This window comes from Bidens hawaiensis, unplaced genomic scaffold (genome assembly GCF_021521415.1).
Source record: "Bidens hawaiensis isolate Kalapana, Puna unplaced genomic scaffold, B.hawaiensis_p1.1 tig00005006_1, whole genome shotgun sequence".
NCBI lineage: Eukaryota > Viridiplantae > Streptophyta > Magnoliopsida > Asterales > Asteraceae > Bidens > Bidens hawaiensis.
In genome coordinates this window covers 421,391-434,675 of record NW_027491316.1, presented here as the reverse complement: position 1 = coordinate 434,675, position 13,285 = coordinate 421,391, and positions in this window count along the sequence as shown.

Genomic DNA, 13,285 nt, shown 5'->3' with positions numbered 1-13,285 from the left:
AGATGAAGATCTTTAAGAAGAACCAGCCACCGATCTCATTCCAAGGAAAAGGCAAAGGAAAGATCCGAGACCGGGTGTGTTGTTTACAGAATCTACACCAACAAGCCAACACAAAGATTCTGAGCCCAAAACTAATGAAGTTCAAGTGGATACAGGTTCGTCCACTACTGAACATAGAACTCAAGATACGATATTTGATGATATTTCTCATGAGTTCGACTTTGAAGCCAATATTCAGTCCACATACGAGCCATCGGGATCGTCTGACTCTATTGGTCAATCAAGTTCAATAGACTCTAACAATATTGCAAACATTCTAGCGATGTACAATCCTTACAGCGACGAGTCTTTCAGCTTGAACAAGACTCAGTTGTGAAGGATCTACGAATTCAAGAGCTTGAAGCAAGTAACTCTGATAAGGATTTAAAGATCAATGTACTTCAAGCAAACATGAACGTCCTCACTGCTATGTACTTAGATCTCCAACAATGACAAAAAGGCGATCCATTTCTGGAACTTTTTGAGGAATCAAGTTGATCGAGGATTCCCAAATATGACCACAGCTGAATCATTTTTAAAGAAAGCCAAAGGGGTCCGAGATCCAAAGACGGGGAAGACAATGGTCAACGTAATGTGGTCGGCAACTAAAAAGGCAAGTCACATTCCACTTTCTACTAGAATTCCCGATGGTGCTTTGGATGAGATGACGTACTGGACGTATGATGGTGAAATAGCAACGGTCGTTGTTCATCTACGAAAAGGGCAGTTTCGATTTGTTGATCCACGTGATTTATTGAAGTTTTGTGAAAAGGACATTAAAACTCTTAGAAACTTCCAAATCATGGTTGAACCACTGTACGAGCCTTCAGCTAAGGAGTATACAAGAATGGTTGGATTGATTATCCATACAGGTTCATGGGCTGGTGCTTAAAAGAGGCGCACACAAATATTCTTGAGCACGGTTGATGTTGAAGATACAAACCATGGGGGGGATTGTTGGGCTAGTATTAATGTAGTTTGTACTTGGTTTGGGTTTATATTGTAAATCGAGATCACATGGATCTCGATGGGCTTTTGGATAGTATTGGGCTTGTATATAGTCTCTATATAAACCATGTAAATAGCTTTACTATAAGGTTAGACGTGTGAGTCGTGATAGAAAGAGACGAGAAAGATATCGGTGGTTTTGTGTAATCCGTTGTGCTTAAGCACTAAAAGTTTAATATACGTGTGTTTTGAAGCATATTCATCGTGTTCCTATTGAGTTTGTTAACATCTTGTTGAATCAACTCGTGTTAGTTTCTGCCTAATCACGAGATTGTGTGATATCACATTATAAGATCTGTTCACAGGATTTACATTTAGTATTTTAGGTCGTTTTCCTTGATACTAGCTTGTGCACCTAATTACTTTTTCAGTTACTATTTATGTGCGTCATTTTCTATCAAATTCAAGCCAACAAACGTGCTAATCTTGATCTTTGCTTCTTCTACTATGGTAACCAAATATATGATTGTAGTTTTGATGCCACTTGTTGCGGATGTATTAATTTCCACAGTCCTACCGAGCTACTCATGCCACTATCGAGTTTCTAGTTTCTACCGCTATTCCTCACTTGCTGACTATCTTTATAGTTACTACCGAATTTCACAGCTTGTAAAATTAGCTATCAACCAACCTGCTTAATAATACACCTTGTTTGCCATAGAGCAACCTTGTTGGTCCTTACCTAGCAAATCACTTCCGACTTGCAAAACCCCTAACTATTCTAATTGATAAACGCTTATGAATCTGGATAGATGACTGGAATTTCCCGCCTTGAAAGCTCAATTAAGATGATAGACACAAAACACAACAAACACACATAGTAAAATTCACAAATCTCTAATAATAGAATATATATATATACACGCACACACACGCACATAATCAGTTATAGCACTAGTTATATGAAAGATAGAAGAAATAAGGTAGAATGACCATAAACTTTTCTCAACAGTGCAGTGGTCTTAGTTTTATTTGTTGTCTTAGTTTTATTTGTTGTCTATTATTTGCACAATGAAGATGATGCTTGACGTGTTGTGTGCCACTATAAACTACTTATCCTTTTAATTCTCCTTGCCTCTTTAAAACATTCTCAACCCATTCCTTAATTTTTCGTGAAGGCTTAGGATCCTCTCACACCACCTAAGATCCTCACACACCATTTTTTCCTATACGGCTCGTATAGGGCTATACGGTCGTATAACACTTGAATCGTGTCAGTTTGTGTCTGATGTCGGTCATTGTTTTTAGTGCCTCGTATAGCCTTATACGGGTCGTATAAGCCTATACGGGCCGTATCGACAATTTTTTTGAATTTCTTTTGAAAAACTTTTTGATGACCATGTATTTAATATATGTGATTTATGACTCTAACATCATGCATAGCCTTCATTGTATAGACAATTTTTTTGAAAAATATTTTTGATGACCATATATTTAATATATGTGATTTATGACTTTAACATCATACGTAACCATCATCCAGATATATTATCTGACTTGCACCATATTGTTTTAACATTTTTAGCTGTTCTCATTTTGGCCTTTTCATGTGTTGTTTCACTTATATAGAATTATGTTTTATATTGAAAAGTTGAATGATATGATATTTTAGAATAAAATAAATTGTATATTAATATTTACTTTAATACCCCTTCTTAGCTGTGCACAGCTAACTGTATAATATTTATAAGTATCAATTAACTAACTATATCAATATCATACTTCTAGGTTAGTGAAACCCCTAGCTAACGGGGGTCCGGGGCCGCGCCCTTGGTAGCGAGGTCCAAGGGGCAGCAACCCATAGCAGGGTCCAAGGGGCAGAGCCCCTGAATGGGGTTTAGCTGCCTCCAGACCAATTGAAATCATCAGAAAACTGACTTCTCATGATTCTGAGTCAAGTCTATTCCAATCTAATCGAGTCTGAATCCCGATCGAATTGAGTCTTAATTCCAACCGAATAATTCCAATCGAATTGAGTTTCAATTTTATTGGATTCATTTCCAATCGATTCGATCCGTTTCCATTCAATTCAATTTGTTTCCATTTGATTCGTTTTATTTATAAACTAATCGAGTTTCTACAGAACTCGATTCAAACATGGTTATTCACGCTTGGCTATGTAATTTGTAGTTGTACCCTAAGAACATTCGTTTAAGATTATATTATGTTACACTTTATAATAGTCCATACACAGTAGTCTATACGGGTCGTATAACATTATACGGCTCGTATGGTCGTTTTCTGGCAGCGATTAAATTGGTCAAAAGACGGTCTGAATTTTTCGGCAAATGTTTTCTATACGGTCCTATAACCCTATACGACCGTATACGTTTTATGGTTTGTCAGAGAGCAATACGAACCATTTAATGCATATACGGTCGTATTGCCTGCAAAAAATTGTTTTTTTGTCCAATGTCCATATAGGCCCGTATAGGCCTATACGAGTCGCATAGACATGTGAAGGTGGTGTATGAAGATCACATCCGTTTGTGAAAGGGTTTTGCAAAATTATAACATGGGCTTTTTGAGTGGATGTGAGTAGATAAGAGAGAGAAGTTAGTGATTTTATGTAAATTTTGGAAAACTGTTTTTATTTAATTTTATTTTTTAATATTTGTTGAATGAGTTTGAGTGGACGAGAGAGAAAACTGTAATAATAAATGTATAAGAAATTATTTAAAAGTTGAATTGGTTTTTCTATAGTGTATCGAAAAACACTATATAAAAATATAGTATTTTTAGTGTAATTATAGAGATTTGGTGAGGGCAAAACGCTCTTAAATAATATGATAGCCCACTTGAAAAATTATATATAAAACTTTTATAAGTTATTTCATGGCACATTTGAGACATGAATCCCCCATCCTGTGCAAATTTATAAAAAAACATAGAAATTACTAACTCTAATTTATCAATTTATTATTTGGTTTAAATTATTAGTATTAGAAAAATTATAAGTTCTTCTGTTTATTTTATTGTTACTGTTTTATTTAATTACTTTATCATCTTTTCAATTTATTATATTATTTACTTCTTCACATAGATGTATTTTTGTAACCGATGTTATACAAAAAAACCTCAAAACAAATATTTGTCTGTAAAATTATCTGGCCTACAATTAGCAAATCAAAATCGGTCAACTGGTTGTAAGATATCTACCGGAAAAATATACATATTTTGCATACACTTGTGCACGTAAGAATTACATTGTTACCCATCAGCCACAGAAGTCTAGTTTCGTCACTGGCCCAAATCATAACCGGCTCATTTAAAGTCTATAATTTACTTAAGACCTGAATTTATACTTGTCTTTAATCCAAAAGTTCTAACGATTTTTCAAGATGACCCCACGATTAGAGTAGTTAAAATATTTCAGAAAGTGTTAATTATATTCTTGTTAGATCGGAAGGAAAAGATAGGAAAAAAATTATGACTTTACAATTATGTAATCATAGCAACATGGTTAAAAGAATTGAGATATGGTAAATTAATAATATTGTAATGGATTATAAAGTTTTCTATCACAATCAGGCTATATTTGGTTGGAAAGTTTTGGAGGAAAAAAGCTCTAACTTTTCTTTTCATTCTCTTTATTTTTTTAAAAAACAAAAACTCAAAAATGAAAAAGAAATTATTTTTATCTTTTCTTTTTCCTACTTGTTAAATTAAAAAACTCAAAATGTATTGTCATTGCTTTACCCGCCAAATTCCAAATCTCAATTCTTATTGATTTTAGCTACCCGTGGATAAAAACCATTATGTTATTTGGGTTATAACAAAATCAGATCATCTTAATAACCCAACTAGGAGTATGAGATGGAAAGGCCCCCTTTTGAAACCCTAACTTATCTCAGATGAATCCTCATGTCGTGGATCTACGATCTTCAATATGGTAATCTCAGACTCAATCTTCTTCTTCTCGGCCTAGATTGATTTGATTTCTTCTTCTTCTTCTTCTTGGCCTAGATTGATTCGATTTCATTCATCCCTTTCTTTAACCATCATTCATTCATTTGTTCATTCAATTAAAATTTATCTCTTTCTTATTATAGGTAATTTTTTAGTTTTTAGGGCTTATATGCATAATCAATTGCAATCTTTATCATTATAATCAATTTATCATTCAGATTACATAGGATTTTGTCTTTTTTTTATGGGAAGTTGTTCTCTACATTCTTTGGGGGCTTTATGATAATGAAACAAATTAATATATGGATGTTGAATTTCCGTTTGATTTTATGCTTTTTACCCCTAAAATATAACTTCATTTTTTTTATATTTTGTGTCCACTGCATTATTCTTTTTTTTTATGATAGCATGCTTAGTTTGTGCGAGTTTTGCTACGCTTATGATTTCAGTGATGTGGTTTTATTATTTATGACCAAAATGAACCATATTTTTAATTTTATGGGAATTTAAGAATGCGATAATTTTAGTTTTGTGTTTGCTGCTGTTTTTTTTCTTTGTAAATTTAAATAGGGTTTGTTACATTGAGCTTTACTACAAATGGTCATGTGATTTAGCTGCTGGAAGAACATTAGAATTCGATCATTTATGTCAAAAATTGTATGAAAATAGGCAATATATTCTTTTTTACTGCAAATGTTAGTATGATTATGTGCTGTTTGTGGAATGAAAAACATTTGTGTTTGATTATATACTGTAGAAATTGAACAACGTTTTGCTAGATTGCATTTTTGCTGCAAATGCTAGCATGATTTTAATGAGTTGTTTGAGAGGCGACACATGTATACATATATTACTAGTAAGAGTGCCCGCACGGTGCGGCGGGGAAACATTTGTGATTCCGTTAGTAGCGGCTCCTTGTGTTACCGACATCTTGATAGTAAAATTACACTAATAATAATTTCGCGGCGGGTACGTATTGTTTAAACTAATTTACTAATAATAAACTGATGTTCCAATTCACAAAAAAATGCAATGAGAGTTAACTAATTTTTTTGTAATCAATTTGTAAAAAAAAAATACACGCAATACATCAGCATAGAAGCAAATAAGAATGTGAAAACAATGAAAAAACAGACGACTCGTCAATAAAAACTGCTATTCATCAAATCGGTGCAATGTTTTGCTAGATTGCACTTTTATACAATATTGCACTTGAAAAGAAAATAATATTTTGTACCGTACCTCTATGAAAAGTTATATAAACAAAAGACACAAAATTTAAACAAAATCAGTCTGCGGACGTATTTAACAAAATACATTGCTAAACGTAATTAACCAAATTTAAAATCCGAGCTATTCAGAATAAATAATACTCCATGTTTTATACTAAGACTGTACGTTGCTGCATCTACTGTTTTGTTTTTGGGTTTGTTTATAAAACTCATTCTCTGGAATATGTGTGACACTCATTATTAATACATAAAAAAATTAATTGTATTGGGTCAGTTCAACTAACACGACCCGTACAAAAATAACCATTTTGACCCATGACCGACCTAACACATTTTGTCATTGGGGCTGCAAATAACAATACGAGTATTTTGGATGTGACAATTTGTTAAGAAAAGAAAAGATGCAATTAAAAAAAATGTTCCTTTGACCGGTGAGTCAAACGAGGGGAATGAATTTTTTGGACCATTCCACAGGCTTCCCATCATTTTTGGTAAGATGAGGAATTCAGCTCGTCCAGGCTTTGGTATTCTTTGTCCACTAAACTGCCAGATGTTTGGCTTCTAAGAATATGAGAGCATTCCTAAATGAAATCACAACATATAATTGGTCAAATAATAAGATCTTGCAATTCCAAATAGTGAAATAGTCAAGTACTAACAAACATTTTGATGAACATGTAAGATTTCAGAAGAATTTTTTGAACTTAGAAGCTAAAGGTGGAAAGGGCAGAGCCAATAACCGGTCAAAATCGGTTTAGTCTAATGAATAGCCTACCGTGCAGGACAAAGACCCCTGCCTTCATTCTTCAATTATATAAATAATTGGCGCGTAAAATATAATTACAAAACAACATAAAACTTACTGATAATCACGAGGGCCTGTCCCTCGGTGTGGTCAGTACTCCATACTGTCGGGCAGCGAAGCTTACACTTGTTCACTAATTATGACGGAAGGAAGGGCTTGGGTTAGGAGCGTTTTCAATATGATTCTTTTCCTGTATTTGTTCGATGAGAAATGTGAGTCTGTTTTGAAGTAATCATTTAATATATAACTAAAGTTTATGGCATATGCATGTCGAAAAAATAAGGAAAAAGAAACAAATTAGATAACTAATAAAAAATGTTATAACTAATAATAAATGTTATAACTGGCAAGAAATATACATGCAACCGCAATAATGTTCACGAACACCATTTAATAAATTGGACTACACCAATATCAACATCTTCTTATTCTGAAATTACATATTTTTTGCAACATCCAATATTCGAGACCCATTCCTAGTAAACAAAGTAACAAACCAAACATTCAGTGAACCGTTCGGTGGGAAGTTCGTTAATATAAATGAACAAGGGTGAGCAACTTTTCTGTTTATTTAATTAAACAAACACACATGAACCGTTCGTAAATGTTCGTTTATTCAAACTCGATTAAGTTTGTTCACTTACGTTTGTTTATGTTCGGTTAATATCACCTAAATGTACACCTTCTGGTATATAATGTCTTTAATTCTTATCTGCTATCTGGTAATATAATGATGTTGTGAATTTTTTGATAGATAACTCAATACACAATTGACAAGATTGTTTTTCCATGTAAGATATTAATATTAAAAAGGAACGGGGTCAAGATGGTAACTTTGTATACGAGTCAAACTGGATTGGGATGGCCACAAAATCTTTTTGTCACCATTTTATCAAGAAAGTACTTACCGGGTTCTGCATTTCTTGAATGAATCCAAACTTTGACGGGATTGAGTTGACAAACATTGCAACATAGTGATCCACAAAATATCGTGCACCAAACTGAAAAATACAATAAACAAAGTGAAAACGAAAAAAATTAAACATAAACTAATGCAATTAATGAATTTTATATTCAATATGTTTTATACCGTTAAAAAAACATGTTTTACACTTATAAAAGTGATATGTATATACTCAAATAAAATACACTTTCTTGTCAGTAGCTAATAACTTCATTCCTTGTTCAATATAAAATATATAAAAATACCATCTTCAGTTCCAACATTTTGCAAGTAACACAAAGTAAGGTACCCACAGTACATCCCCTGCAGAGATGCCTACAGCAACCTTGAACTAAACTGGAGTATTATATGGTTGCAAATGGGCAAAGGGAAGTCGGGTTCGGGTCAAAATGGAACTAAATTACGTACCCTGGCATAACTTCGTCACAATACCTTCAATCTACGAAATCCCCATTGAGTACCTATATTACAAAGCATAGACGCGTTGAATCTTCAACCTTAAATGAAGTCTGATTGAAACATGTCAGCGAGTATAACACACTCCCAATCTTTTATCCATGGCTCATTTGAATAATACAATCATAATTCGTTAACATAACTCATACCTTAGGACAATTTATTTTTTAGTTTTGAGCAGCACAGACGTCTCAGATGACTGAATATGAAGAGTATGCTTCCTTCTTCACTAAGAACCCTATTCAGCTCAGTTTCCTTTTGTATTTTCCTTGTTCAATTTTTAACACTGTACATCAGGTACAAATATCTCATAAAAAGTTACATAAGCTATCTAATCGAGCACAACAACGAACCATTATCTTGTTGCGATCAAGAGCTCCCGATTGAATATATTTACGCTGGAAAACCATAACTGATTTGTGTTGTTACCGCTCGTTGTCAGATCTGATTTCCACCACAAAACTAATTAATGATTAGCAACCAAACCATGGAAACATCATATAAAAACTATCTACTTGAATACAACTTGAACATCAAACTAAACAAGTGGGATTTAGTTTCTTGTGTTTAAACAAAATATGAGCATAGACATAGATTAGCAAACTATAAAATTGAAAACAGAGTCTTACACAAGCAATATACACCATAATATGGTGGATGAACAATTGGGAGTTCGTAATCTGGTTCAATATTAATTAGTACTTGCATTATAATTATAAAATAGTTTAAACTAATTACAATCAAAGCAAAATCTAACCTTATACCTAAAACAGCTTAAACAAAGAGGAACAAAATAATTCCAACATGTTCTTATTATGCTTTGATTAATGAATGTTAAATGCAAACTAAGATCATAATATATCTAAAATTAAAAACTCTCCAATAGAAGGAAGATATATAAAAATGAATAAGAAAAAGAGCAACTTTTTAAGCTACTTGACAATTGATTGTTGAGGTAAATGTGAAATTACCAAATTATTCCCAACTATAAGCAGCGGTTATCAACCCTTGAAGCTTTAGACAGTGTATCTACCAAACAAACAAAAAAGTGAAACAACTTATAAACTTTGGAAATCAGAAATTATCAGATTATTCATATATGAAAACAACTGATTATCTCAATCTAACTTAATTAAAATACTCATGCACGTCCAACCGCTATAATTTCTTTCGAACCAATCATAATCACATTTTCAACTAAACAGAGATTTGAATGCAAATTCTTGCAATAATTTAGTTATGTAATGTACTCATAGACTCAATGAACCATCAAAATACCATCTACAACTAATATGTGCTATATAAGATCAATGTAACCTAAAAATTAAATACCATTGAAACTGTCATAGTCATCATTGGTGCCCAAATTTTACAGAAATATCTTTGATCGATAACTTAAATCTGGAAACTCTAAACCTATAATCATTAGATCACCAAAATACACACCTGGGTAATGTGAGTTCGAACTGTTCAATTACCATTTTGCCCTTCAAATATGTAATATAGATTATGCTATATTGCCTTTATTTTTTAGGTTTTTTTCTTTCTAACAGTTTGGTCCTTTTCAGCTGATTGATTTAAGATCTTCTAAGTTTTAACCTAACATAAGATGGTATCTTAAGTTAGAAGGCAACTATTGTATTGTATTGTATTGATGAAAGATTACAATATGGCATTAAATGGAATAAAGACATAATAAAGCTTAGTAGCTGTGAAGAATTAATAATTAATAGACGCTCACCGGGGATGCTCGATTATCCCTTGGAACTTTGTGCTTCGGTTAGCTCTGGAAATTTGTATTATGCACATGGAGGTTGAATTATTTTTAATCTTAATTTCTAATACATGGTTTATGATTTTTTTACAAGGATTGATCTTTTTTATGTGGTCAGTGTTGGTGCTGGATGTTCTCAGCTGAGCTTCTCTCTGATATGTGGGTTGGATAGCTTTTGTTGTGATTTTTTAGGAAACAGTTTTGATGATTGTCTAGATAATATTTGTGGTGATGATCCGCCTGTATGAATAATATATATTTATATATAAGAATAGTATATATTTATATATTACAATTATAATAATTTATATTATAATAGATCTAAATATTAACTATACCTTATTATATATTAGTTTGGTTATTGTTGATAGGCCATATTACCTATAATTAACTAATGAAGGGTTTCCCCTTGGGTGTATATAAAAAGAGAGAAATATTAACATCATAACTTAATCATACACACATAACAATCTTGTGTGCCTCCTCTCTCCAAAACCGGGTTCCTCTCAAGAACCCTAATCTTCATCCTTAACTGTACATCCTTAAGGGGACCTCGATCAAGATGACAAACATGTCGACTACATCATACTCTGTTGCGGTTACTACTCTCAATGCTGTAACAGGTTCATAGGTTTATTTTTGTTTATGTTTTCTGTTACTTAAATGAAGAACTGATCAATATGTGGCATCAGAGTGATATTGATTAATCAGTTCTTCATGTTTTCCCTAATTCTTTAACCAAATCAAAAAACATGGACTAAAACTTGATAAAACCTATTTTTTTCGTTTTTTTTTTCATGTTCTATTATGAAAACAATATATGAAACTGTTTAAAATCGCTAAAATTCATATTTAATTAACCCTAATATTTTCGAAATCTGTTAATATCATGTTTAAATATTTCGATTCCAGTTTTTGTATATGTTTAATAATTAAAATTTTCAACGATGTTCTTCGTGTTCATCATAATTTTTGAAAATTATCACATATTTTGGTTCATAATCTGGATAAAAATATGTTAAAGTTATTTAGGGATAAAATTTTTTAAAATCTTGAATAAATTAAAAGTTTTGGTAATTTCTTAAAAGATTTGAATTCCATTAAAATCGGAAATAGATATAACTGTTAATCCTTAAAAGATTTGAACCAAATCTTATTATTATCGTTTTAGTTTTCGAAATTTGTTTAATGATCAACTAATTTACGGAATTAGGATAATATTAATTTTTGGATTTTAGTTCTCGGATTTTAAAATTTATGGCCTTATACGAGTTTTTTTGGAATAGTTTTCCATGTTTTTCCCGCAAACACGCTAATTTTTCGAAAACTCATTACTTTACCCGAAAACCATAATACTCGAAAACCTATTAACCAAGAACCCATATCATCCGAAAACTATAATTTACCCGAAAACGTCATTTCTCGAAATCCTTAATTTTACCCAGAAAGTTTTTGCCATTAACTCATTAAAATATTTTTAAACTCTTAAATATTATAATATTTTACAAAAAATAAAGACTTAACTTGAATAAACTTTTAATGTATCACTTCTGCCCAAAGGTGATGGGTTACATGTACCATATCATTCAAGTCTAACTGAAAGCTCTTGTTAGTTTTTGCCTAACATGATACAAATGTCTCACTTCTGCCCAAAGGTGATGTGTTACATTTTTATCCAGCAAAACTAGCATGTGCATAATTAAAATAATGGTCTCACTTCTGCCCAAAGGTGATGTGTTACAATTGTTTTGCACACACTTAAATAAATTTTAATTCTGCCCAAAGATGATTTATTTTTTGTTTAAGTAGAACTTTTAATTATAGTCTAATGTTTGATGTTAATAATAGAAATATCACATCTTCAATAAAATACAATGATCATCACATTATTGATCCTTCATTAATCTAATGATCTAAATTTTAATATGTATTATTTAATATCCCATAACATTACTCACTATAATTTTCTTCTATAAATAACTCTCTCATCCAAATCATCCACTATAATGTTAAAACATAATATAAGTTTTACATCATAAATAGTTACAATAACATTCAGTTCTTCTCAGTTTTAATTATCCCTTAAGACATGATATGAATATCATACTACTCTTTCTAATAACAATTATTCCATTGAAAACTAGAGAATAACAAATATGATGAGTTTCTCTTATGAAATGATAATCAATAACTTATTTAAATAAAGCTATCACCAGAGTTATTCTAGATTTAGTTTTTTTCTTAGGACTAATCAAAATAACTCCTAAGATTCATGCACTCCTTAAAAATTCTAACTATAAGCTTAAATGGCATTATTGAATACATCATAATGTACAATATCATGACCCATAAAATTAAGGGCTTACACATGAAATTAAGTACAATATTCTAGTGCATTACATACTAAAATTTTCAATAGTACAATTTGGTGCCTTAAGAATCAGCTATAACACTCAGAGGTACCAAAGGAAAATGAGTGTGTTGATCAGCAACATATGTACAAGAAAAGAACTGTCTAGTACTGGAAAATAAGATGTTATTAAACTCACTATCACTAAAACCTAAAAGAGGATAATTATAAGGTTCATAGACAAAATACAAGTATTACTTCCAACTTTAAGTTCTTTAAGGAGAAGTCTCATTGCAAAAATATGCCATTAGATTAGGCATAAGCAACAAGGCCATCCATAATTCAAAAGAATATCTGGCTAAAACAGTAGTCGTATATTAATTATATTTAAGTATGCTAATCCCAATATTCCAATTAACACATGATAGGTTGAATTTAGTTCTATAAGTTTCTTTAAAGATATCAACGAATAACTAACATGAGTGTTAGCGACAAAAGTTAAATGTTAAGGCTGTTATAACCATAATAGATTGTCTTCTGATTACGCTTTATGACACCTTACATATTCTGGAGATTAATCGGAATTTGGTAACAATACTTAAGCTTCATTATAACAGTTGAGATGTTTGCATTGTCAACATAAAGTCACTCTTACCTTAAACTCTCAAATTATTTGTTATCAATATCTAGATAGAAACATTTATATGATAGAACTTGATGATACTACATACTTTCACAACTTTTGTAT